Source organism: Gadus morhua, chromosome 8, assembly GCF_902167405.1.
Source record: "Gadus morhua chromosome 8, gadMor3.0, whole genome shotgun sequence".
Taxonomy (NCBI): domain Eukaryota; kingdom Metazoa; phylum Chordata; class Actinopteri; order Gadiformes; family Gadidae; genus Gadus; species Gadus morhua.
This window is the reverse complement of record NC_044055.1, coordinates 24,246,273-24,272,279: the sequence shown is the minus strand read 5'-3', so window position 1 is coordinate 24,272,279 and position 26,007 is coordinate 24,246,273. Positions and strand designations below refer to the sequence as shown.

Below are 26,007 nucleotides of genomic sequence, written 5' to 3'. Positions count from 1 at the left end.
ACACCGGGTGCCCAGTTACAGCCGCGATTAATACTTCAGCCGACATTTTGTTCAGTGAGTGAATAAAGGTAGGTAGGAACCAAAGTGCCTGCCGATGTTCCCTGGGATCCACGCAAGCGAAGAGCGTCTACATTCCGATTGGCTGTCAGTGTTTGGTCGCTGAAGCGAATAATAGTCATTTGCATAAAGTTAAAAAGTTTTCAACTTCTTTTTGACGCTCTGGTCGCTCAACTTTGGCCGCTGGTAGCGTTGGTCGCTTTGGTCGCTTTGGTCGCTCTTGCCCATAGAAAGTGAATGACTTCCGGCGATTTGGTCGCTCAATTCGCTTCTGGTGTGGACGGACAGTAAGGCTCTGTAGAAATTGTGAGTATTTAAATGCTTTATTTGATTCACTTGACTTATTTAAACTTAATAGTATTAAAATGTTGCTGTCAATTTATGACAATTAATCTTAATATTTTGGTACTGTGTGATAACATTAGCCTGCAGTAATATACTTTCCTGTGTGATTTATTAGGTCCCCATTCAACAGTTTAAAAGCACCATGAACAATGAATTGCATAAACTACAATAAAGAGTAACTGTGAAGCATGTTGACCTATTCTTTTAGGAAAGCTATATGGATGTATTTGGTTGGCTGGCCTAACATTTTTCCCTCTTTCTCTCTTTCCAGTGATATGGCAGTGTAAGGGGTGTTCCGTTGCAGTAGCTAGTAGGTCTTTACTTCTTAATCATTATAAGCTCAAGCATCCACATTTTGGGCGCACCATCCACTATCCATGTACATTTAAGACTTGGAATGCCTTAATTGTACACAAAAGTAGAGTTCATTCAACACAAGTTAGTCGGACTCCAAAAGAGTTGGTTACTTTCAGCTGTCACTTATGTAGATGCAAATGTCTATCTAATGAAAGGGAATACTTTATTAATATCAACATACATCTGAGGAGAAATGAAATTGTCTCTGACATGTTTGTTGGCTGTACTTTTCAAACCAATATTTATGGAACGTTTATGTCTCATAAGAGAAGCCGACACACACCTCATAACCTAACTGATTTTATTCCTGGTATTGTGTTAACGACTACATTAGCATCACCATCATTACATGATTCTTCAGCTGATTGCCAGGATGAGGAGTTTGTGGAAGAGGAAGTTTCTGTTGCACCCCTAGGTTTGGAAGACCAATACAGACCAATTTATATATTTTAAGTATAAGATCATTAGAAAATGAAGTAATCAAATGATTGTCTTATTTTTATTTTCAGATAAATGCAGAATTTAAGCGCATTACCACCATGCCTCTGCAATCCAGATTTCTGACACAGCTGGATGTAAGATCTGACAAACTTCTAAAGCTGTTCGAAAAACGAGGAGGACAGATAGGCAAGCGTCTTGAGAGAACTTTGGCCCCCATGACTCAAGTAAGAATGAATTTTTGGGAAATAAAATACTGAATTTACAGAGAAATTTGATAGAGGAAAAAGGATTCCAAACAAATGTCTTTCTCTTCTAATCTACATGACCTAGGAAGATTACGTTGATGCAGGGCGGGAATGTGTTCTCAAGTGGCTGTGTGTGTACCTCAACGAAGACCCAGCAAATCTTGTCAGGGAGTTCGTGGTGAGTGAAGTTATTTTACCGATTTTGATATTTTTTTGAACACCAAAATGCGTAGTTAAAGGGGACCTATTATGCTTTTTCGACTTTTATGACCTATAAACGTTGTTATGATTGATAGTCATGTTTAACCATACTTCTCCGCCCCCCTCCTGCCAACCCAACTCCGTTGTGATTGGTTACCTTCCTTGAGGCGTGTGCGCGGGCAGATTTGACCAGGCATATGGGGGCGTGGCAGGAGTGCCTCTACGTAGATGATTTCCCGGAAATGTGAACAAGTGAATCGCAAACGTTGTCCCGAGTGTTTAGCGCTCTGCACAGCCACCCCAGACGGTCAGCAGGGAATACGTCGAAATGCATGTACGTCATTATTTGACACTTGAGTATGGTTAAACATGACTATCAATCATTATAACAACGTTCATAGGTCATAAAAGTCAAAAAAGCATAATTGGTCCCCTTTAATGAAATAGATCTAGGCTACTGTACTGATGCAAATTACGCAACACACTTCCGTTGTGTTTAGTAACATTTATATTGGTTGCTCGACCTTAAGGTCTGGTTAGTTTAATTTTTGCTTCCATTACATGACACACAGGTGAGTGATTTATCCAAGTTAAAACTTGACTATAAAATGAACCCTCTCGTGTTTTATCGGCACAACACTATATAGACATTTTAATTTGAAACATGTACAGTCTGCATTTAAGTTTAACAAAGAGAAAAGGAGAGGCTCACAGACTACCTTAAATTATTTAAAATGAAAAAATCTTTTAAATAGCACTTTCATTATAATTCCATTGTAAATATGATTTTTGTTTTTTCTGACTCCGATTTATTTGTGATTTCACTGTTCAGGCAGAAGACGAAGCCGCCATCAAAGAATCGATTGAGGACACCACGGTGGGAATATTTGTCGTGAAAAATGATGCAACCAGTGGTCCAGAGGACGTGGGGATTGTCCTGGAAGGCCTGCAGATAATGCAAGGACTGGACAACACTGCATTAGCTGCTGCCATATTGTTTGGCCTAATGTATGTATTGAACCTCAACTACCCTCCTGAGCTAAAGAACATGTTTGAAGTGCGCCAAAAAGTTGTGATGGAGCTGGACGGCACCACGCTCTCAAAGAAAGCCCAAGTTCTCAAAAACAGACTGAGTGAGCTGTTGTCCTAACCCTGCTCATTGACTTGATTCTGGACTGTACACATGCAACTTTGCGGTTCTTTGTTCTTGTTCTTGCAGTATTTACATACAGCATGTCTACTGTACTATCAAATGAATGTTTTCTCTGGAGCTCATGCGTTCCCAAAATGTGACTCGGATTTGCTGTTTTCTCTTAAAGTAATAGAGCTGCTGAATGAGCAGTTGCCATGGACTATGTTTGCTCTGTGAATGCACTTGTCTTTTGACATGCACTCATGCAGCTTTAGTTTTTCCTTCATTCTTTTGGCAGTACTTAGATTCTTGGAAGAATTACATTTTTCGTAGTATTAATGATGTTTGTCTAGGTCTACTCATTGTTTGTTGTGCGGTGATTCATTCAAAACACTGGCAGTACTTTTTTATTTTATTATTTTATTAGAATTTTATGCAAAGTAAAAAAAAACATAATGCAACCTAACATGTTTTGGGATTTCAGTGTTAAAAATGTCTAGTGTTTTCCAAAAATGTCCAAACTATTGCTATTTGAAGGTGGAGTCAGCGATTAAGGGGAATTCTTGTTGTCAAAATCAGTGAATATCTCATGATGCACTACCTGTCCGTACTTATGTGCTATAAATCCTTTGTTAGTGCTCAGCCTCTGTAAACCAAGGACCTATGGACATGCAATTTGTAGGCAGGACAAGCATTCTCCAGAGTCAGCTCTAAGTTTTACATGCCTAACACTGGCTGTGCTATTTTATTTTATTTCATTTTAATCGACCAAAGTAATGGGATTTCAGTGTTAAATGTTGTATTGGGATTTCAAGCTTTGGGATTTCAGTGTTAAATGTAGTATTTGAAAGAAATACAATAGAAAGTTGGTTATTTGTGCCTTATTTAGTCTCATACTTACTTGAGCAGTAAGTATGAGACTAAACATTTAGTCTCATACTTTTTCAACTTTTTTTTTACATGTTTTGAAAGATGAATCACATTATTTTCTGTCTATATACTGTTATATTACATCAAATATAAATTATTTTACAACCTTTTTCCATTAAAAACCAGCTAAGAACAGCAAATTTCTGTCCATTTAATCAGTATTATTCGTAACACAACATTTATTTACCATATTTCTAGGTAATTTCATCGTTTTAAAATGTGAATGTTTCTAATTAAACATTAAAAACAACATGAAAATAAGGCAAAATCTTGTTAAAATTACAACTTTAAACTGTTTTAAAATGTGAATGTTTCTAATTAAACATTAAAAACAACATGAAAATAAGGCAAAATCTTGTTAAAATTACAACTTTAAACTGTTTTAAAATGTGAATGTTTCTAATTAAACATTAAAAACAACATGAAAATAAGGCAAAATCTTGTTAAAATTACAACTTTAAACTGTATTTTAATTATGGAAATTAACCGTATTTTTACGAGAAAGAAATTATCTGTTATTTCACAGTATTTTTCTGGCACCCCAGCTGCCAGAATATTACGGTTTTTTTAAGTTTTTTTTTTTTACAGTGTACGTTTTTCAGTTATATGTATGTATGCTCTTACATGAGGATGTGCAAGCGTTTCACATGTAGTATTCATACCAATAATTTCAGTAGTGACGGTGAGAGCGTTTCAATAGTGAATGTAAGAGTGTTTCATAGGTATGTGTGCATGAAATTCCAAGGTCAAGGTCGGCATTTAAACCGGAAGGCGGGAACAAAGAGTGCCGGTTTCTAAGCCAACGGTGAAGAGCGTGACATTTCAGCCAATCTAAGCCAACGGTGAAGAGCGTGACTGAAATGTCACACTCTTCACCGTTGGCTTAGAAACCGGCACTCTTTGTTCCCGCCTTCCGGTTTAAATGCCGACCTTGACCTTGGAATTTCATGCACACATACCTATGAAACACTCTTACATTCACTATTGAAACGCTCTCACCGTCACTACTGAAACACTCACACATACATACATACTCTTCTGAAACGCTTGCACATCCTCATGTAAGAGCATACATACATATAACTGAAAAACGTATTCATACATTTGAAACATTTATACAAATATGTGCTTGCATGGGTTTTTCAGATAGATACGTATAAATGTTTCACTTGTATGAATGTGAGCATTTCATATGTATGTGTATATGCCACAGAGGTATGTATGTATGCGTGTGTGTTTCTATGAGGGGCTGTCTGGGACAGAATTCATACTTGGTCTTACACACACTATTATACTCTCTCACATACACTATTATACTCTCTCACATACACTATTATACTCTCTCACATACACTACTACTCTCTCTCACATACACTACTATATTCTCTTACATACACTACTATACTCTCTTACATACACTACTATACTCTCTTACATAAACTACTATACCCTCTCACATACACTACTATTCTCTCTCACATACACTACTATACTCTCTCACATACACGACTATACACTCTCATACTTACATGTAAAAGGAGTTTAATAGTTTGAATGAAGCGGAAGTGAGTTTGAATGAAACGGAAGTGAGTTTGAAATGTTCATAAGAGTCCGCAGAAATCGAATATCAATATTATTTTAGTGTAATTACATTGTGTATATGCACAAGCCATCTTATACAAAGCAGCCGAAAAATAGAAAACCGAAACGCTACTATGTTTTTTTTTCTGCGATTCAGGGTTTGAAATCTGCTATTGTCGTCTGATTCATTGAATCCGCTGTGTGTGCCAGGGTCTCAGGGTCTTCCGACTCTGGGGAAGAGCCTGCTAGTTTACGCACACCCCTTGCGCATTTGTTTTCTCAACCACACGTGAGACGTTGTTTGACATGCTGGATATCGACAGAAAGGTATTTTCATTGGCTATTAGGATATCTAAGGCCCGTCCCCGACCCTTGCTGTCTGCTGGTGTAGCTGTCAATCAAAGTATACACGCACCGTTTTGATAGTGATCGCCTCATTGGCTTGTAAGGCTTGTAAACAAGGAAGTATTGGTCTTAGAGACATGTGGGAGGGCTCTATGTCACCGTGAGACCCTGGCAAACACAGCGGATTCAATGAATCAGAGACAATAGCAGAATTCTAACGCTGAATCGCAGTTTTCTAAAAAATAAAACATAATAGCGTTTCGGTTTTCTTTTTTTCGGCTGCTTTGTATAAGATGGCTTGTGCATATACACAATGTAATTACACTAAAATAATATTGATATTCGATTTCTGCGGACTCTTATGAACATTTCAAACTCACTTCCGTTTCATTCAAACTCACTTCCGTTTCATTCAAACTCACTTCCGTTTCATTCAAACTCACTTCCGTTTCATTCAAACTTTCCCGTTTCATTCAAACTCACTTCCGTTTCATTCAAACTTTTCCCGTTTCATTCAAACTCACTTCCGTTTCATTCAAACTCTCTTACACATACTACTATACTCTCTTACATACACTACTATACTCTCTTACATACACTACTATACTCTCTTACATACACTACTATACTCTCTTACACATACTAGTACACTCTCTTACATACACTACTATACTCTCTTACATACACTACTATACTCTCTTACATACACTACTATACTCTCTTACATACACTACTATACTCTCTTACATACACAACTATACTCTCTACTATACTCTCTTACATACACTATTATACCCTCTTACACATACTACTATACCCTCTTACATACACTACTATACTCTCTCACATACACGACTATACACTCTCATACTTACATGTAAAAGGAGCTTAATAGTTTGAATGAAACGGAAGTGAGTTTGAATGAAACGGAAGTGAGTTTGAATGAAACGGAAGTGAGTTTGAATGAAACGAAAGTGAGTTTGAAATGTTCATAAGAGTCCGCAGAAATCGAATATCAATATTATTTTAGTGTAATTACATTGTGTATATGCACAAGCCATCTTATACAAAGCAGCCGAAAAATAGAAAACCGAAACGCTACTATGTTTTTTTTTAGAAAACTGCGATTCAGGGTTAGAATTCTGCTATTGTCGTCTGATTCATTGAATCCGCTGTGTTTGCCAGGGTCTCACAGTGACATAGAGCCCTCCCACATGTCTGTAAAACCAATACTTCCTTGTTTACAAGCCTTACAAGCCAATGAGGCGATCACTATCAAAACGGTGCGTGTATACTTTGATTGACAGGTACACCAGCAGACAGCAAGGGTCGGGGACGGGCCTTAGATATCATAATAGCCAATGAAAATACCTTTCTGACGATATCCAGCATGTCAAACAACGTCTCACGTGTGGTTGAGAGAACAAATGCGCAAGGGGTGTGCGTAAACTAGCAGGCTCTTCCCCAGAGTCGGAAGACCCTGAGACCCTGGCAAACACAGCGGATTCAATGAATCAGACGACAATAGCATAATTCAAACCCTGAATCGCAGTTTTCTAAAAAAAAACATATTAGCGTTTCGGTTTTCTATTTTTCGGCTGCTTTGTATAAGATGGCTTGTGCATATACACAATGTAATTACACTAAAATAATATTGATATTCGATTTCTGCGGACTCTTATGAACATTTCAAACTCACTTCCGTTTCATTCAAACTCACTTCCGTTTCATTCAAACTCACTTCCGTTTCATTCAAACTATTAAACTCCTTTTACATGTAAGTATGAGAGTGTATAGTCGTGTATGTGAGAGAGTATAGTAGTGTATGTGAGAGAGAATAGTAGTGTATGTGAGAGGGTATAGTAGTGTATGTAAGAGAGTATAGTAGTGTATGTAAGAGAGTATAGTAGTGTATGTGAGAGAGAGTAGTAGTGTATGTGAGAGAGTATAATAGTGTATGTGAGAGAGTATAATAGTGTATGTGAGAGAGTATAATAGTGTGTGTAAGACCAAGTATGAATTCTGTCCCAGACGGCCCCTCATATGTTTCTCATATGTATGTGTAAGTGTTTCAGAAGAGTATGTATGTATGCGTGAGTGTTTCAGTAGTGAGTGTGTGAGCGTTTCAGTAGTGAGTGTAAGTGTTTCATAGGTATGTGTGTGAGAGTGTCTCAATTAGTTATGTCCTAAACGGCCCCTCATAAGGGAACGCTCCGTTCACTTGCATAGACATGGACTCATCTAGCTGCGTTGGCGCGTTGACGCGTTGGAAGCGTTGAACCACCACACACTGGTCAAGCGTCAGGTTAGGCGCGTTACTCGCGTTGTCCTATGGCAAGCCATCCCCGCCAGAAAGCGGCATCATTTAGACGCGTATCACCTTCATTACGCCGTAAAATACGCACGTAAAATGTAGAAAAACAATACGCCGTCATGCGCAAAAAAGCGCCGCTTTTTACGCCGCAATTGAGCCTTTCAAGAGCGCGCGTAAAAAGCGCCGTTTTGAACATCAAACCGCGCGTAAAATACGGCGCTTTTGTGCACATCACAACGCCGTAAAATACGGCGTTTCTCTAGTATGCTAATAATGTCCGCCCTTCTTTTCTCTCAGCCAATGCATTTGAAGTGTTTGCGCCCAATCGCTGAACAAGACAAGCAGACCAAATCAGTTCAACACAGATCTCCTCTCATTTGGCGTTAGTTGTAGCGTCATATTCATATAGATATAGATATTAGTTAAAGGGACTCTGACCTTTGTTGCATTTGAGAATTACAGCATATTCAAATCATCCCGCCTTCCTCCAATGCCCCACCCCCTAAGCGTTATTTAGTACAAGCGTTATTAGTACAAAACTAAGCGTTATTTTTTAGAGTACTGTAACGACCTCGCCGGTGACATAATGATGTCGAGTCATTAGTAGTTGAAGGTAGTTTTAATGAACCAAAACCAGGTCACTGAAACCCGTAACATTGTAACCAACGGCAGAAAACCGACACAAAACAAACCCCGGTTACCCCGGCAACCCCCAACACGGTCTCACTCGCGTGCAGGCCCCCACCCTCCTGTTCTTCCAAGGCCCTCCCCCAGCTGACCTAATGATTCGCCCCCACGCTGATTGACAAGAAGAACATTACAATACATGCACATAGAACAACTGGCATAGCGGACAACGAAATATAATGTAACACATAACACACAAACTATTTAACTGTCCCAGGGTCGCTACAGTACAAAAGTTCTAGACTCCCATGGGTTATGTTTAGACTCCCATGGGTTATGTTTAGACTCCCAGGGGTCATAATATCTACCAGGGGTCTAGTAAACAAGAAATTTAGCAGGTGGCTCACTGTAATTTTTATGGGCTTCGTGTGATACCGTTTTGAGGCCCCATGTTGAAGGACAGTGGTCCCACTGAGTATAAGAAAGGTGTATGAGCATTACAAACAGAGTAGCGGGACAACGTAGCGTCTGAGACCGAAATGGGTCCCCTAATCGGACTGAATGGTGCGGTTGGGTGCCAACGCTCTGGAGGTTTTCCTGTAGCTCCAGAGTAGCGGGACAACGTCGCGTCTGAGTCCGAAATGGGTCCCGTAATCGGACTGAGTGGTGCGGTTGGGTGCCAACGGTCTGGAGGTCTTCCTGTAGCTCCAGAGTAGCGGGACAACGTCGCGTCTGAGTTCGAAATGGGTCCCGTAATCGGACTGAGTGGTGCGGTTGGGTGCCAACGGTCTGGAGGTCTTCCTGTAGCTCCAGAGTAGCGGGACAACATCGCGTCTGAGTCCGAAATGGGTCCCGTATCGGACTGAGTGGTGCGGTTGGGTGCCAACGGTCAGGTCTTCCCGGAGCTCCAGAGTAGCGGGACAACTTCGCGTCTGAGTCCGAAACGGGTCCCCTAATCGGACTGAGTGGTGCGGTTGGTTGCCAACGGTCTGGAGGTCCTGAGAATCATCCAGGGGAGCGGGACCACTTGGCTTCTGAGGCCGAATCGGGTCCCCTTGTCGGACTGAATGGTGCAGTTGGTGGCCAACAGTCTGGAGGTCTTCCTGAGGCTCCAGAGGAGGGTAACTCTGTGAGTCTGAGTCCGAGATGAGTCCCCTAATCGGACTGAATGGTGCAGTTTCAGTACGCCGTGGACCACTTTGGTCTGCCATCGTCAGTCGCTACGGTCGCTACTCGCTACTGTCTGCCGTGGAATCAAAACAAACCCTCTAGTTGAGGACGCGCCTTGATGACGCGGGCCCGAATGCGCCACAAGAAGCAGACGGAAAACCTTATATATCCATGCAGCAAACAGACAGGTCTGTCGGCCAATAAGGTCATTCGGTCCGAAGAATTTTATTGGTTGAAGTTTTCACTAAATATTATGAGAGTAAAATAATTGTTTGTTTTTACTCCTGGTTGGTCTGTCTTGCATATTAGAGTGTTATTACCTTATTAATACCAATTTAACCTTATCCAAAAAAAGTGTAAAAATGCAACAAAGGTAAGAGTCCCTTTAATGCAGTTTTGACGTTGTGTTAACCGTGGTCCAATCGATAGAGACGCTTGCTATGTAGGGAAGAGGTTGTCGGATCGAATCCATTTATTGTCAGATTTGTGCTTTTGTCAGATGGTCACGCTTTTATGATCGCAATGCTTTTTAGTCCTCAAGCCAGACCTCCTGTGTTATAAGTTCCAAATTCAGTGCCTTTTTAGTCAGCCAGCCAGATCATCTAGGTGTCTTGTTACACGCTTTATAAGTTAATTATATTTAAATTATTACAGCCATGGAGCCTTTATTTTCGCGGAGTTATCGTAACATCCTCTCTTGTTCAATCAATATAAATACACAGTGGAAAGGAGTGAGAGGGAGCCATAGAGAGAGACACTGATGAACTGGGGAGCCATGCTCTAACAACGTTCAGAGGCTTGTAAACAGTCTACTGAGTCTGACACGGTGCTTAAATGGGCTCTGGAGACGCAGGAATGTTGTTGGATTCAACTATTTGTGCATGGAAGCAAAAAAATATCTCCCCATCAAGGCCAACAGCAGAGTAGCCTACGAAAATAATAGACTGATATGAATGCTTCAAATATTAAAACCCGATTGATTAGGCCTATGCCAACATAATATCAGTCCTAATCCTGAACGCACCGTGCGTACATTTTTCACGGCATTTTCCCCCAGACAGACAGACAGACAGACACTTTATTTACCCCAAACTAACTTTCATAATCCAGCAGGTTACACAATACAAATAACTCTTACAGAAATACAGACAGCCTATACAGTAGGCTAATACAGCGCCCACCTCAGCAAAAGGTAAAATGTAAAAAGAAGATATAAGCTACATTTAAAATACAGATGCTGTAGCCTACATAAAAATACAGATGCCACATGAAATATGAAAATAGGATGCAATGTATAAATATGCAAAACTAGGATACAACTAGGCTATAATGAGAATACTCGGTTACAGCTGTGCAATGACTATCCAAAATTAAATTAGTTGTATGGAAAGATTTTTGTCTATGGAATGATCTTGTCACTTTACTGCCACACATTGTGTGTGTCAGTAAAGTGATAGAATATAGGAGGAGTAGGAGAATCCGTGTATGGTTCGTTCTTTGAATATTCCGATTTAAAACAAAATCAGAAAAAACAATTAACAGGATTTTTTTTAGTTTTTTCTGATTTGGTTTTGAAACTGAAAAAGGGCAATAGGGATAAACAAATAAACGGCATTTGTGTTTCTGTGTTTTGTGTGTTGGTTTTTTAAACCCGAAACAGAAAAACAAAAATAGATACATGCATAGTTATAGGCTACACCAGAAGGCAGAACGCAGCGAAGAAAAAAGAGCCAACCACCTTAACCAGCATTAGACTGTCTAATTATATTTAGCCTTAGTTATGGCCGCACTTGAACCTCATGGTGATTTTATTCGTGAACTAGGCTATTTGACACTGGAAATACACACGACGCGATCAGTATACCGCTCTAAAGCAATCTAGTGCCCCGATGTGCTCCCTTATGACGGTGAGGAGGTTCTGTGTGGAGCACAACCTTCAAAGAAGAATTCTAGTATCCGATTTAGTTTCAGATAGTCCACTCGCAGACTAGTCGCCGGCTCCCATGGGAAACAATAAAGCTGGCCATTGTAGAATGCGAGAGACTCGATGGAACGTTTGAAACGTCTTTATATGTATTTTTATTCATCTCATCTCATCTTCGTCCGCTTATCCGGGGTCGGGTCGCGGGGGGAGCAGCTCAAGCAGGGGGCTCCAGACTTCCCTTTCCCGGGCCACATTGACCAGCTCTGACGGGGGGATCCCGAGGCGTTCCCAGGCCAGTGTTGAGATATAATCTCTCCACCTAGTCCTGGGTCTTCCCCGAGGTCCCCCCCTTCCCACTGGACGTGCCTGAAACACCTCCCAAGGAAGGCGCCCAGTGGGCATCCTTACCAGATACCCGAACCACCTCAGCTGACTCCTTTCCAAGTAAAGGAGCAGCGGCTCTAATCCGAGTTCCTCACGGATGGCTGAGCTTCTCAACCTATCCCTAAGGGAGACGCCAGCCACCCTTCTGAGAAAACTCATCTCGGCCGCTTTATACCCACGATCCGGTCCTTTCGGTCATCACCCAACCCTCATGACCATAGGTGAGGATAGGAACGAAGATCGACCGGTAGATCGAGAGCTTTGCCTTGCGGCTCAGCTCTCTTTTCGTAACAACGGTGCGGTAAAACGAACGCAATACCGCCCCCGCTGCTCCGATTCTCCAGCCAATCTCACGCTCCATAGTAGGCCTACCCTCACTCGCGAACAAGACCCCGAGTATACTTGAACTCCTTCACTTGGGCTAAGGACTAATTTACTACCGGTTTCCTGCTAAGAGTCATGGCCTCAGATTTAGCGGTGCTGATCCTCATCCCAGCCGCTTCACACTCGGCCGCCAGCCGATCCAGTGAGTGCTGAAGGTCACAGGCCGATGATGATCCAATGAGGACCACATCTTCTGCAAAAAGCAGTGACGAGATCCTCAGACCACCGAACTGCAACCCCTCCCCACCACGACTACGCCTCGATATCCTGTCCATGTATATCACAAACAGGATTGGTGACAAGGCACAGCCCTGGCGGAGACCAGCACCTAGAACGAAACTGACTGGCTGCCGAGGACGCAAATGTATTTTTATTTATTTTTTAAAACAACCTCTTGCCTGCAGAGCAAGCGTCTCTATCGATTGGGCCACGGCCACGGTGACCACACTGTTGTAACTGGATTTACTAATATATATCTATATGACTCTACAACTAACAACAAATGAGAGGAGAACTCCTCAAAACAGATCTGTGCTGGCTGAACTGATTTGGTCTGCTTCTCTTGTTCAGCGATTGGGCGCAAACACTTCAAATGCATTGGCTGAGAGAAAAGAAGGGCGGACATTATTAGCATACTAGAGGAACGCCGTATTTTACGGCGTTGTGATGTGCACAAAAGCGCCGTATTTTACGCGCGTTTTGATGTTCAAAACGGCGCTTTTTACGCGCGCTCTTGAAAGGCTCAATTGCGGCGTAAAAAGCGGCGCTTTTTTGCGCATGACGGCGTAAAATACGCCGTTTTTCTACATTTTACGCGCGTATTTTACGGCGTAATGAAGGTGATACGCGTCTAAATGATGCCGCTTTCTGGCGGGGATGGCTTGCCATATTGTCCAACGCGAGTAACGCGGTTGGTGTGGCCGCACCATTACGGTACGGCCACACCAACCGTGTTACTCGCGTAAGGGGCGTCCAAACTCGGCATTTTTGCATAGGGAACCATTGGTATAGGCGCGTAGACGCGTTACATGCGTTGAAGCGTCGCGTTATGGGCGTTAGGCGCGTCAGACGCACGTAATTACGCACGTAAACGCAGTAACGCGCCCAACGCACCAACGCCCGGAGTTCAGAAATGTGAACTTTCAACGCTCCAACGCGTGGCGCTTTCTTTATTCTGGGTGGAAATAGTAACATAGTTACGCTATTAAATGCGTTTATGGAAACATTTTTAGCGAGAAATGTGCATTTTACTTTCATAATGTTCGCTCGGTGAATGTGAAGGATGTTTGGTTTGATAGTTATGACGAAGAGGGAACGCTCCGTTCACTTGCATGGACAGAGTCTCTGGTTGCTAAGCAACCTCAACGTCTTGGCGGACTATATCTCTGCTGATCAACACTACGAATGCTGGAAACACACCAGACACACCATGTGAAGTTATTTAACCCGATTATTGTTATTTATATCAGAGATTATTTAATCTAACCCGATCTAAACTCTATCACCCAAACACGGCGGCGTTTGGGTTTCCTACCTCGGACTCCAGCACAGCCACGGCCGACAACTATCTTCATTCTGGGTGGAAATAGTAACATGGTTACGCCATTAAATGCGTTTATGGAAACATTTTTAGCGAGAAATGTGCATTTTACTTTCATAATGTTCGCTCGGTGAATGTGAAGGATGTTTGGTTTGATAGTTATGACGAAGAGGGAACGCTCCGTTCACTTGCATGGACAGAGTCTCTGGATGCAAAGCAACCTCAACGTCTTGGCGGACTATTTCTCTGCTGATCAACACTACGAATGCTGGAAACACACCAGACACACCATGTGAAGTTATTCAACCCGATTATTGTTATTTATATCAGAGATTATTTAATCAAACCCGATCTAAGCTCTATCACCCAAACACGGCGGCGTTTGGGTTTCCTACCTCGGACTCCAGCGCAGCCACGGCCGACAACTATCTTCATTCTGGGTGGAAATAGTAACATGGTTACGCCATTAAATGCGTTTATGGAAACATTTTTAGCGAGAAATGTGCATTTTACTTTCATAATGTTCGCTCGGTGAATGTGAAGGATGTTTGGTTTGATAGTTATGACGAAGAGGGAACGCTCCGTTCACTTGCATGGACAGAGTCTCTGGATGCAAAGCAACCTCAACGTCTTGGCGGACTATTTCTCTGCTGATCAACACTACGAATGCTGGAAACACACCAGACACACCATGTGAAGTTATTCAACCCGATTATTGTTATTTATATCAGAGATTATTTAATCAAACCCGATCTAAGCTCTATCACCCAAACACGGCGGCGTTTGGGTTTCCTACCTCGGACTCTAGCGCAGCCACGGCCGACAACTATCTTTATTCTGGGTGGAAATAGTAACATAGTTACGCCATTAAATGCGTTTATGGAAACATTTTTAGCGAGAAATGTGCAGTTTACTTTCATAATGTTCGCTCGGTGAATGTGAAGGATGTTTGGTTTGATAGTTATGACGAAGAGGGAACGCTCCGTTCACTTGCATGGACAGAGTCTGGATGCTAAGCAACCTCAACGTCTTGGCGGACAATTTCTCTCCTGATCAACACTACGAATGCTGGAAACACACCAGACACACCATGTGAAGTTATTCAACCCGATTATTGTTATTTATATCAGAGATTATTTAATCTAACCCGATCTAAACTCTATCACCCAAACACGGCGGCGTTTGGGTTTCCTACCTCGGACTCCAGCGCAGCCACGGCCGACAACTATCTTTATTCTGGGTGGAAATAGTAACATAGTTATGCCATTAAATGCGTTTATGGAAACATTTTTAGCGAGAAATGTGCATTTTACTTTCATAATGTTCGCTCGGTGAATGTGAAGGATGTTTGGTTTGATAGTTATGACGAAGAGGGAACGCTCCGTTCACTTGCATGGACATGGACTCATCTAGCTGCGTTGGCACGTTGACGCGTTGGAAGCGTTGAACCGAGTAACCACCACACAATGATCAAGCGTCAGGTTAGGCGCGTTGATCGCGTTATCCAACGCGAGTAACGCGTTTGGTGTGGCCGCACCGTTACACTCCTCATTTTTCCTTTGCTTTTCCAACAACCCTTTGACACACCTCATTGTGTTGCTGTTGTTGTGGTTGCCAACTTGCGAGCGGATCCCATTCCTTGTCTCTTATATTCTGGGATGAATGGGCCCGTACACATGTGTTGTTCCTCTCAGCAATAGTGAGCGTGAGAAGAACAGTGCGGTGAAGATAAATGAGGCGGGATGCTGGCGCTGAATGAAAGGTCTGGTTCTGAGTGCAGGGCCTGGATGCTGTACAAGTGGGTTAATTAAGGTGGGGATGTGTGTGTGAGTGTGTGTGTGTCTGTGTGTGTCTGTGTGTGTGTGTGTGTGTGTGTGTTTGTTCACAAAGCATGATTTTGGGTGCTGATTTACCTAAATGCTTGAGAGAGCTAAGAACTCATTTGGATGGGAGTTAAAAAAATATTTGATTCGGCCAGATGTGGGAATATTTTAAAGTGACCTTAAAAGAAAACTCCACCATGGATGTCACTGAAGCAGCATCAGGTAACAAACAGACCAATCTCGTGAGCTCATGTTTCATTTTCTCTGCAGATAAGGTCTGGCTCTCCTCCCATACTAAACGATTTCTGCCCGGTACGAGATAGACTGGCCAATCACAACCGTTTATGTAATATGAGGCGGAATAAATACGATGACGGTGCAGAGAAGTGACGCAGAGAACAACAACAACAAAGGTGGCTGATGTAGAACAGTCAATTGACAACAGTATTAAATTAACCGGAATGTATATTTTTACTCAACGAAGAAGAAAACGACTGCACTTAAAGCTCTTGTTGAGAAGAATGCTAGCTCCTGTTGAGAAGAATGCTGTTTCTTGGTCGCTCAGTGCTGTGTTACCCGTTTCATTGCTGTGATTGGTTGTAGGCCTATCCAATGGCGGCGGAGAGGTTCCAGACTAATTTCAGTTCGCAATTCGTCTGATGAACCCAGGGTAAGAGGTATGATTTAAGGTTAATTTACCTCAATAAAATGATAAGATAAGTGTAGCAGGTCCATAGAGCGCACGGAGGCCACAGTTCGTCTTCCCGCACTGGGAGCGTCTTTATTGCAAAGCGTAACAAAACAAAACAGAGACTTCAAACTAAAATTGAAAGTAATGTCCAGGAGAGTCCTCGCGTTCGGCGATCCACGACATGCGATCTCTGGTACGGAACGCATTGGACCTCCCTCTCTCTGCTCCCCGGTTCCCCTACTAACCACAAAGCAGGCACATAAATACAAACACTGGGGGGGGTTGGACCTGCTCGCACTCAGGTCCAACCCCCCCAGCCAATCCGGTGCGCTCCCAACCTGCCCATACTCCCCCTGCAGGCCAGACGTCACACGTCCCCCCACACACCCCCACCGCCCGACACAGGCCGGGGTCACATCCGGCCGCCAACTCACTCCCCCCCCCCAAAGCGGGAGAGGAAGTCCGCCACGGCCATCTGCGCCCCAGGCCTGTGCACCACCCGAAAGTTAAAGGGTTGCAACGCGAGGTACCACCGGGTGATCCTCGCGTTGACGTCCTTCATGCGTTGGAGCCACTGGAGGGGGGCGTGGTTGGAGTAGAGGGTGAACGCGCTCCCCAGCAGGTAGTAGCGGAGGGCGCCGACCGCCCACCGGATGGCGAGGCACTCCTTCTCCACCGTGCTGTACCGGCACTCCCGGTCTGATAACTTCCGGCTCAGGTACAGCACCGGGCGGTCGACCCCCTCCACCTGCTGGGTCAGGACCGCGCCTGTGATGTTGTAGGTTATCATATTGAAATTAGACGAACGGACAACTGTTTGCATGAACTCAGGTTTATCTCCGGGATCTCCGATGCACGTCTTACTCGTTCCAGTACTACGTCATGACCAACCAATATACGGCAGTGTCGCAAACACTACATCACTCTCTTCTTTTTTTTAGACGCCTAACATCACAACATTTCTGAATAGGCATACATGAACTTATGCATTGTAAACAGATGAGGCCAGATACCATTTACTTATGGCTTCTAGTAAACAAAATAACATTTCAAACAGTACCAAACAGTAAACATTCTTCTGGTTTCAAATGTCTCATATACCCTGGTATTCAACATGTTTCAAATATCAAAAAAATATATCAACCCTGTGCTATAAGATTCACAGTAATTTGCATAACATTCTCTGCATTACAAGTGCAAGTGTACTCGGTACGAACAGTCATTAGAACGAGCTGTCATGTTCACTGACAGTAATATGAGCTATGTTGGCATATTGCCTTTGACCAACATCTCACACATAGTCCCTTAGGTACGGAGGGCGCTGTCGTCTGGTTCCGGAGGGGTACCTTTGTGGCCTTGGTGAGGCACCAGTGACAGCGTCACCGTCATCATCTTCGTCGGGATCTGATGGAATGTCCTGTATCTCTGGATTCACTCTCTTGAAAAAGGATGAATTACGAGTAATGGAATGTCCATCTCTGGTCTCAGTGACCATTGAGCCTTTCACTTTTGAAACAGTATGTGGCTTACTGTTGTATGGTGTTGTAAGCTTGTTGTGTTTTGGTTGTTTGTGAAGCAATGCGTCACCAGGAATGAGGGGGCGTGGTTTGGCGTGACGGCGTGCGTCTGAGTTGCGCTTCATCTTGGCCTTAGCTGTGCTGTCTTTGTCTGATGGTGTGGTCAATGTTCTTTTCGATGGTTGAGGTGAGTGTGGGGACTTTTGTGTGCATCTTGTACCGCAGCATTAGGTCGGCTGGGGATGCTCCAGTGGTGCTGTGAGGTGTAGAGCGATACTCACGGAGGAATGTGTTGAGTGTCTGCTTCCACGGAATGTTCACAGTCTCTGACACTCGAATGGCTTTCCCGAGTGTGCGCATGAAACGCTCTGCTGTCGCGTTGGCCAGAGGGGTGTTATCTTCCGATGATGGAAACCTAGGCAGTCAGCAAACTTGGAAAACTGTTCACTGTTAAATGGTGGACCATTATCTGTTTTGACCACTCGGGGTATGCCAAACATGGAAAACACTATGTCAAACACTGGGATAACTGTATTAGCTGAAGTAGACCTTATTATCTCAACTATAGGGTAGCGTGAGTACTCGTCTATAATAACTAAGAGATACTCTCCCGTAGGGAGGGGGCCATAGAAATCCGCACTGATATCAAGCCAAGGGGCTTCTGGTAGATCTGACATTCTCAGGGGCTCTGACTGGGCTATGGGTGTGTTTGCTTGACATGCTAAACAGTTCTTTACAGTTTGTTCTGCTTTCTGATCGATGTCGGGGAACCATACCTTTGACCTGAGAAGTGTCTTTGTTTTAACAATGCCCTGATGTCCTTCATGGGCTAACTGTAACAGTCTGTGTTCAAGGGATGCTGGGATGATGATCCTCGTGCCTCTGAGGACGATGTCGTTGCTGGGCAGCATGCTCAGCTCTTCGCTGACTCGGATGAATTTCTTCAGAGTAGCAGCATGCTGTGTGTTGTCGGTGATCCTGTGCCACGTTTTGTGTTTGATGTAGGAAGTGACCTCCTGTAATATCGGGTCCTTGAGTGTTTCTTCTCTGATCTCAGCGAGGGTCATTGCTTTGGGTGTAGCATGGTGGGCGATGAAGTTGACATATTCTTCTGCTACTTTCCCTGCTCTTGTAGATTCTCCTGTTGGTGTCTTGATGGGGTGACGTGACATGTAGTCGGCGGGGTTCTCTGCGCCTTTCCGGTACTCCACGCGAAAGTTGTAGGGCTGGAGTCTCAGTCCCCATCTCTCGATTCTCGCCGGTGGTTTTGATTTGGGGTTATTCCAGATCACTTCAAGGGCTTTGTGGTCTGTGACCAAGGTGAAGGGGTTTCCGTAGATATATAAGTGGAAATGTTCACAACTCCACACGATGGCCAGTGCTTCCCGTTCGGTCTGTGAGTAGCTTCTTTCCACGTCACTCAGAGCACGGCTGGCATATGCTATGGTGTGCCTCTCCCCTTTTCTGTCGGATTGATAAAGAATGGCGCCGAGGCCGATTGGGCTGGCGTCCACGATCAGCTCTGTGTCCTTAGCTGGATCGAAGTACGCCATGACTGTGTCACTGGTGAGGCTGTCTTTGATTGTCTGTAGCGCAGCAGCGTGCTCCGGGCCCCAGCTCCATTGTGTGTCTTTTTTGGTGAGCTCACGTAGCGGAGCGGAGATGGTGGCAAAGTCTGGTATAAACCGTGCACAGTAGTTTGCCATGCCGAGTAGGCTTCTGACCTCTGTCGGGGCCTGTGGGTCGCTGGCTTGCTTGATGGCGGCGACCTTTTTGGGGTCAGCTGAGATTCCGTCTGCTGAAAAGATGAACCCGAAGAATTCAAGGCTGGATTTATCAAACTCACACTTTTTGCGATTGAGTATGAGACCGCTCTCTTTCAGTCTCTGGAACACCGCTCTGAGGGTGTCGTCGTGCTCAGCCTGTGTCTTGCCGTGGATGATGATGTCGTCACTCAGGTTCTTGACACCGCTGATCCCTTGCAATGTCTGGCATATTGCATTCTGGAACACCTCCGCGGCAGACGATATTCCAAAGTTTAGGCGTTTGTAGCGCCTCAGACCTTGGTGTGTGGTGAAGGTCGTGATGTATCTGCTGGCCGGATGGAGCTCTAACTGATGATATCCGGCAGTCAGGTCCAGCTTGGAGAAGACCGTTGCTCCGTTGAGCTCATGGATGACGTCGTCCATGGTGGGTGTGATGTGGCGTTCGCCCTGTATGGCGGTGTTGGCTTGTCTCATGTCGACGCAGATCCTCACTTTATCCGGGTCTTTTGGTTTGGGAGGCGTCACAATTGGGGAGACCCATGGCGTAGGGCCTGTGACTGTCTCTATGATGTCATCATTCTCGAGTTTCAGCAGTTCGTCTTCAACTTTTTTTCGGATGTGAAACGGCACCCGCCGGTGTGGCTGACAGGTAGGCTGCACGTCTTTGTTGATGTGTAGCTTGATTTGAAAATCTTTTAGTTTGCCTATTCCCTGGAAGAGCTCTGGATAACTGTCCACCAGCTCGTCTGCCACTGTTCGGCCGCTTGTGGATGAGACGCTGTTGACTATTTTGATCAGACCAAGCTCATCGGCTGTTTGGTAGCTTAACAGGGAGCAGCCATCACCCTCCAGCACGTAGAACACACCCTTAGTCTTTTTGTTCCCTGCCTCTATATCACAGTTGAATGCTCCAGCTATGGGCAGTGAGTTGGTGCAGCCATAAGGATATATCTTAACACTGACTGTGGTGAGCTGCGGGCATGGAGTCATTGTGTTGAAAACGGACTCACTGATAATATTCACTGCAGCTCCAGAGTCTATGAGTGCTGATATCTTGGTACCGTTGAGCTTGATGCATGTCTGTGGCTGCATATTGCCACTGTTGCTGTTTATTATAAACACATATTTCTCATCGCTGCTAGACGAGTTGTAGCCACCATTTTGCTCGGTGCTGGTCACATTTTACACTTTGCGTCTGTGTTGTTTACCTTCTCTCTCCCTTCGTCTTTTGGCTCACGCCCTCTGGTTGGTTCTTGTTGCCTAGATCTGCATTGTCGAGCAAAGTGATTCATCCTACCGCATGCTTTGCAGTCCTTGCCCCGTGCTGGGCAGTCTCCTTCATGTGGATACTGTCCTCCACAGTTCCTGCAGTTGTTGCTGGGATTTCCTCTCCCAGTGTATTGGCTGGGCCGCCAATTCTGCTGGATCACATTCACTGATGCAGTATCTGTCTGTTCCATGCCCGCTGCTTGCTGCTCGGACAGTTCTAGTGACCTACCATGGTCGAGAAGGTCATCTAAGCCCTTGTCAGGCTCCCTCAGCACGCGTCGACGCAGCCTGGTTGAAGTGCAGCTTTGAATCAGCTGTGCTTTGATCTCTTTGTCAGTGTCTGCAAACTCACAGTTCTTTGCAAGCATGCGTAGTCTAGTGCAGTATATGTCTAGATTTTCGCCTGGCAGTTGCACTGCCTTTCTGAACATATAAACTTGATACTGAGTGTTCTTCGTGGGGGTGAAATACGTTTCGAGCCTTGCCTTATGTCCGCATATTTGTCTCCCTCATCTGCGAGCGTGTCGTAGATATCATGCACGCGCTCTCCTGCTAGGTGCAGCAGCAGTGCCTTTAGCCTAGCATCGCCGGTGATGTTGACCGCAGTAGTGTAGTTTTCAAACCTCTGCACCCATTTGGTCCAACGCGGTCCCACGGAGCTTGGATCCGTTTCTGAGTCAAATGCATGGAGTGCAGGAGTGTGCGCGAGCGACATGACAAGGGCAGTGTGTAGCGTTGGCCACTCAGTCCTCGGAATGCTGGCTATGCTAACTGTGAAGCTAGCTAAACTCCCGCGGTTAGGAAACACTTTGTATTCCTCTTCTTTTCCGGACTTTATTGTTCCATATTTATCCTCGTCGCCAGTGTGATGTTGTAGGTTATCATATTGAAATTAGACGAACGGACAACTGTTTGCATGAACTCAGGTTTATCTCCGGGATCTCCGATGCACGTCTTACTCGTTCCAGTACTACGTCATGACCAACCAATATACGGCAGTGTCGCAAACACTACAGTGCCCAACCCCCTATCCGACGCGTCCGTCTGCAGGGAGAAAGGGAGATCTAAGTTAGGAGCACACAGGACCGACTTTCCACAGAGGGCTGTTATAATAGCCTCAAACGACACCTGACATGGCTCCGACCACTGGACTGTATCTGGGGCCCTCTTACGGGTGAGGTCGGTCAAGGGGCTGGCCAGGTCGGAGAAGTGTGGTAAAAACTGCCGGTAATACCCCGCCAGCCCCAAGAACCGCCTCACCTCTTTCTTGGTCCTGGGCCAAGGGGAGGTGGTGACCGCTGCGGTCTTCGCGACCTGTGGCCGGACCTTCCCCCCTCCAGGTGGTACCCCAGATACTGGATCTCCCTCCGCCCGATCACACACTTCCTGAGGTTGGCCGTGAACCCAGCCCGTCTCAGCGACTGAAGAACGGCCGCCACCTGCCGCATATGCTGCTCCCACGTTCCGCTATAGATGACGAAGTCATCAATGTAGGCAGCAGCATATGCGGCGTGGGGCCGTAACACCCGGTCCATCAGCCGCTGAAACGTGGCCGGGGTCCCGAACAACCCGAACGGAAGCACCTTAAACTGGTACAGACCGAGCGGAGTGGAGAAGGCTGTTTTTTCCCGGGCTGCTGGAGATAGCGGAATCTGCCAGTAGCCCTTCGTGCAGTCCAGAGTCGTATTATAGGTGGCAATGCCAAGCCGGTCCACGAGCTCGTCGATCCGAAGCATTGGGTAGGCGTTGAACTTCGACACTGCATTCACCCTACGATAGTCCACACAGAACCGGACAGACCCGTCCGGCTTCCCCACAAGCACGACGGGAATGCACCAGTCACTGTGAGACTCCTCGACCATGCCCAACTTAAACCGGGCGTGGTCGAGGAGTTGCGTCTCGATGTTGTGAGTAATTAGCGGGGTGCGACCGGGCAGGGGCGAAAAGACGTCGGCGAACCGGAGTTGCAGACCGGCAACGTCCCGCGCCTGACTCCCTGAGAGACCCTCGCCCTGACCGACCGGGGGGGTGGGGCCTGGGCTAGGGACGTCCGGCCCGAGCTCTTCCCTCTCCTGTAGCGTTGACGCAAACGCGACAGGGACCGCATCGTTCCACCTCTTTAGGAGGTTGATGTGGTAGACCTGCTTGTTTTCGCCCCTGTCCGAACGCGCCACCTCGTAATCCACGTCCCCAACCCGCCATGTGACCACAAAGGGCCCTTGCCACTTCGCGAGTAATTTGGTGCTAGAGGTGGGCAATAGTACAAGGACCTTATCCCCCGGAGTGAGATTGCGTAATCTAGTCCCTCTGTCGTACAGGCGTCTCTGACTCTCCTGGGCTCGGTGCAAGTGCTCACGTGACAAAACCCCTAGTGAGTGAAGCTTTTTACGCAAGTCCATGACGTACTGGATTTCGTTCTTGCTGTCACTAGACCCCTCCTCCCAGTTTTCTTTAATGAGGTCCAGGACGCCCCTGGGCTTGCGCCCATAAAGCAACTCAAATGGGGAAAAACCCGTGGAAGCCTGGGGCACTTCCCGCACTGCAAACAACAGAGGGTCTAGCCATTGATGCCAATTCCGAGCATCCTCGTGTACGAACTTACGGATCATAGACTTTAACGTCCGGTTAAACCTCTCACACAAGCCGTCTGTGGCTGGGTGATAGACGCTTGTGCGGATGGCCTTGACCTTTAACAAGCCGTAAAGTTCCCTAATCATGCGTGACATGAAATTGGTGCCCTGGTCAGTGAGAATCTCTTTCGGGATTCCCACCCGCGATATGACATAAAACAACGCCTGCGCAACACTCTTCGCAGAGATGTTGCGCAACGGAATTGCTTCCGGGTATCGGGTTGCGTAGTCGATCAGGACCAACACAAATTGATAGCCGTGTGAGGAACGTTCTAATGGCCCCATATTGTCCATGCCAACGCGGTCGAAGGGGGCTTCCACCAGTGGAAGGGGCAATAAGGGAGCCCTGGGGACGGCCGGGGGATTCACCAACTGGCACTCGGGGCAGGATGCACACCACCTGCGTACCTCGGCCCGAATCCCCGACCAATAGAACCGGGCCATTATCCGGTTAAGTGTTTTATCGTACCCCAAATGGCACGCCATTGGGTTACAATATATAGTGTGGGTAAGTCAGCGCTGCGTCCGGCCGGAACCTTACTCCCATCAATAACCATCACCTGGTCGTAGGCTGAGCTCAGTGTGGCGTCCCGAGACTGCTCGAGGGGGAAATCCTCCACCGGTGGGAACCTCGGCGCAGAACACAGCACACGACTTACATGTCCCTACCGGTCGTGCCCGCACCCCCATAGTCCCCCTAATAACAGCCTGTGGAAACCCAGCCCAATCCAACCCAAGAATCAAGGGATGCGTGAGGCTCGAACTAACCGCCACCTTAACACTATGCTTTTTCCCCCCACAACGAATTTCGAAGGATACTCGTCCACATCCCCGTGTATACACTTCACCAAAACGCTTGACGCCTCCACCAAAGCCTCGGACCGCACCAGACGCTGGTGGATCATGGTCTGCATGCAGCCTGAGTCCAACAGCGCCTGGTGCGTACCCCGCTGTATCCTCACAGGGATACGGTACGCCTCGCCGGGACCGTGGGGAGGAGACGGGGCACCGGTGACGCGGACGACCTGGCCCACCTCCATTAGAGGGCAATCCCGCCGGAAGTGACCAGGCCGCCCGCACCTCCAGCACCTCCCCTGCCGTTTGAGCGCCCATCTGTGGAGTGGGGGTGGGAGATGATTCACGTGCCCTCGGCACCGGGCTTGGCCTGTCCCGTCGTAGGGCAGCTGCACCGGTGCGTGGGACCGGTGTTGGTGGTCGCTGGGCCGTTGGTGGGGGCTGCAGTTGGCTCTCCGCCAGGTCGACTGCAGCGGAGAGGCTCTCGGGCCGGTGGTACCGGACCCAGGCGGAGGTCCTGGCCGGAAGCCCCTCAACGAACCTCTCCAGGGCCACCTGCTCCACCACGTCCTCTGCCGAGTTCTGGTCTGGAACCAGCCACCTCCTCGCCTGGTCCCGCAGCTGCTGGGCAAAGGCGAAGGGACGGTCCCCCGGAGGCGTCCCCCGGAGGCGAGGAGCTCCCGTAGGACGGCCCGATCGGCCGCCAAGGACTGGGCCAGCTCTGGGAGCACCTCGCTTTGGGTCTGCTGGAGCTGGCCCCGCCGTTCCGCCATCTGGGCCTGATGCCCGAGCACGCTTCCTAGCGGTGACTGGTCCATGTCTGCGCCCGCTCCACTTTGGGCTCCACTGTAGCAGGTTCATAGAGGGCACGGAGGCCACAGTTCATCTTCCCGCACTGGGAGCGTTTTTATTGCAAAGCGTAACAAAACAAAACAGAGACTTCAAACTAAAATTGAAAGTAATGTCCAGGAGGGTCCTCGCGTTCGGCGATCCACGACATGCGATCTCTGGTACGGAACGCGTTTGACCTCTCTCTCTCTGCTCCCCGGTTCCCCTACTAACCACAAAGCAGGCACATAAATACAAACACTCCCTGATTGGCCTGAGTGCTGACACCTGCTCGCACTCAGGTCCAACCCCCCCAGCCAATCCGGTGCGCTCCCAACCTGCCCATACTCCCCCTGCAGGCCAGACGTCACACGTCCCCCCACAATAAGGTATTGTGGCGACCATTGGCGTGGACGCCGCTTCCGAGAGCCGCAAAGGATCCTGGGAGGGGTCGAACCGTTATAAGTTAGACCTTCTAGCGCCCTCCTGGGCGCAAGAAGGTTGTTGTATGCCTAGGTGGCAGTGGAGTTGCGGAAAATCCGTCACCGGCATAGAAATGTTTCGGTTGGTTAGTTAATAAGTGGTGTGAGAATGTATACGTGTGTTAATAAAAGGCAGTTTGCGCAGTCGGGCAGTGTAAGGGGCGCGAGAGCTGTATTAACGTTTGAGAACCTGTATCCTGTGTGGTTCCTTCTCGAATGCTGCTGTATG

At 46.4% G+C, this 26,007-nt stretch overlaps 1 long non-coding RNA gene across 5 annotated transcripts; it reads left to right on the top strand.

Annotated features, from left to right (window-relative positions):
• The first annotated feature begins 338 nt into the window (after positions 1-338).
• On the top strand, positions 339-3,874 carry LOC115549559 (uncharacterized). Of its 5 annotated transcripts, none has more exons than XR_003977787.1 (6): positions 339-363; positions 674-712; positions 1,094-1,174; positions 1,269-1,424; positions 1,531-1,623; positions 2,479-3,874. It is a non-coding gene; the product is annotated as an uncharacterized LOC115549559 (long non-coding RNA). The 5 variants fall into 5 exon arrangements; XR_003977789.1 differs by having other exon boundaries at positions 347-363; positions 674-716; XR_003977786.1 differs by having other exon boundaries at positions 350-363; positions 674-1,174.
• The last annotated feature ends 22,133 nt before the right edge of the window (positions 3,875-26,007 follow it).